At 35.2% G+C, this 2,386-nt stretch overlaps 1 protein-coding gene across 1 annotated transcript in view; it reads left to right on the forward strand.

Annotated features, from left to right (window-relative positions):
• The first annotated feature begins 648 nt into the window (after positions 1-648).
• Positions 649-2,386, forward strand: part of LOC106521930 (LIM domain transcription factor LMO4.1) — a 15,148-nt gene continuing 13,410 nt past the window's right edge. Inside the window, exon 1 of the mRNA XM_014014703.1 lies at positions 649-978. The gene's annotated coding sequence lies outside the window, so the exon portion shown is untranslated. The remainder of the gene's footprint in view (positions 979-2,386) is intronic.

Here is a 2,386-nt window from a genome sequence, read left to right on the forward strand (position 1 = left end):
ATGTTTTTAAAAATTTACAAAACTAAACAGCCTACGGTATTTTTACAGTCTTTATTTTACAGTTAAAATAAAGTTTCATGTTACAAGTAATCGTGGATCCCTTTAAAAGAAGTTGCAGAAAAAAACAACGTGCACATGTTTTCTCATAGTTTTGTTTTTCTTTCATAGATAGGTATCAGTCTTGACTAGAGACTGCAGGAACGTCCTGTTGCTTACTGCAATGTTTTAACCGTGACTGAAAACTATGGATAAACATTTCATCACTTTGAATGTGTTCAAGATGGATATGCTGTGACTCAAAGTACACTGAGACAATGGTTAGKCTATCTTCAGCCATGATCCATCATCATCGTTCCCAAATAACACCAATTTCTTCTTATTAAACAGATCTCATTGTCAGYAATGCAGACATTTATTTTCTTTTGTGACATCAATACACTTCCGTAGAATTTCTCAAAACTCCCTACTACACCTTTAAGAGATGGGAATGTGCATAATAATGAGCCACTATGAACTCATAAATCATTTTGACTGAGGCCACGCCCCCTGCGCTCTGATTGGCCGCGGCTTGGCTCCYGCTGGCTGCGTCCCTGCTTGCCAGTTTAAACAGCCCCTTGCGCAATTAGAAGAATAGAGTCGCTGTCAAAAGCGACAAGAGGAGACCGCTTGTCCACTAAAAGAAACCTGCGAGAGTCTCTGCGTCATGTCCCCTCCTCACAGTGACCTGTAGCTTTCTGTTTTCTTACCTTTTTTCTTTTCTTTTTTTAGTTGAACGTGACGGAGAGTTTAGCAGAACTATTGCCGTGCACTCCTCTTTTCCAGGGCTTTATACACAACGTCCCCTTTTTATTTTGGTGCGTGGAAAATGTCGCTTCTGAGGGCGGGTTTCCTCATCTGAGTGTGCCGAGGCTCCTGTGAAGACTTTCCTGTTTTATCTGAAGTTGTCATGGAAAGAGGAAACGCTTTGTGAGCACGAAGGTAACGCGTGTTTTCTCTTTTTTTGGTCCTCGCGCGTTCTTCTCTCATTCTGCTCTTTTTCCTGCCACACACAGAGAAACTCTTAAACTGCATCATGTTAATACTTCTCTGTATGTCTGGTGCTCAGATTATTCAGTTCAGAATTATTAAGTTAAAATAAGAGTTTATTACATTCAAGAGCTGCTTGAAGTATTACTTTTAAATAATCTGTTTTAGTAAATCTAATCAGCATGCAGTTATGGAAATTATCAGTCAATTCAGTTGCAGTCACTCATATAAACAGAGATTAACTTTAATCCCGTTTAATTCTTTATGATTACTATAAATGTTCTATGTAAAAGGAGTGTCTGTTCCAAATTCTAACATAGATTATAAACTAAGACAAACATTTAGATTTATAAATGTTTAGGAAGTGTAAAGAGAACCAAGATCAAATGAAAAAAAAAAAACTGCTGCCCTTGGCTTATTGTTGTCACCATGGTAACCATACAGCTGCGTCTGTCACTCCCTGACTGTCAAATTAATCAGAGGCAGGATTGCTTTGCAAAAACTCAACGGTGATTTGACTGTGGGTACTTTTATAGCAACAATTCTTAGATTTAAGCTGGAAAATAAATGTTCAGCTGATGTTTACCATGCATTCAAGTGTAACCATGAACAGTAAATGGTTGAATTTTTATGATTATGTATACAAATGCTTTATGTAGGCCCATGTGTGTGACAAGGTAAAAAGACCTGTAACTTCCAGGTTTTAACAGGGTATTTAGAACCAAAGCACAATAAGCCTGGCTTGTGCTCTGTATAGGGAGATTTGAGAGAAAACTAAATCCTATAACTATGAGAGACATACTGGGAAAGAAGAAGAAAGTCCTTATATGTTGATATGTTTTTAGCCCTATAGAATTTATAGCATATGTATCAGTAGTTATGGAAAGAGAAAGAGTTTTTATATTTTAGATATTTCAAAGTTAGTGTGACGTTAAGTATCACTTAAATACAGTGGTCTATAAGTACTTGGAAAAAACTAAGTAAAAGTAAAAATATATTAACAGAAAATGACTGGTAAAAATAAATTTCACTGATGAGAAAGGTACTTTAAATTAAAAGTCATAAAATTGTTCACAAAAGTCAGTAAAATAAAAGTACTTTTACACAGTCTGTAAGAAATAAACTGTTGAATTTACTGAACTAAACTGGTTTTACTAAACAGGTTGAGTAAATTACCTATTACATATTTACTTTAGTAAGTTTAGTGGAACCAGTTGACATGACTTGATTGAGTAAATTCAACACTTCATTTTTTTATCGTGTACAAACAATTTCATGATGAGTTTCAGACAGATTTCATTTTGTAACGAGTAACAGGGTGTTAAATTTTAAAGTAAAGAAGTAAAAGTATTATTTTTAG

Source organism: Austrofundulus limnaeus, unplaced genomic scaffold (genome assembly GCF_001266775.1).
Source record: "Austrofundulus limnaeus strain Quisiro unplaced genomic scaffold, Austrofundulus_limnaeus-1.0 Scaffold118, whole genome shotgun sequence".
Lineage (NCBI taxonomy): Eukaryota > Metazoa > Chordata > Actinopteri > Cyprinodontiformes > Rivulidae > Austrofundulus > Austrofundulus limnaeus.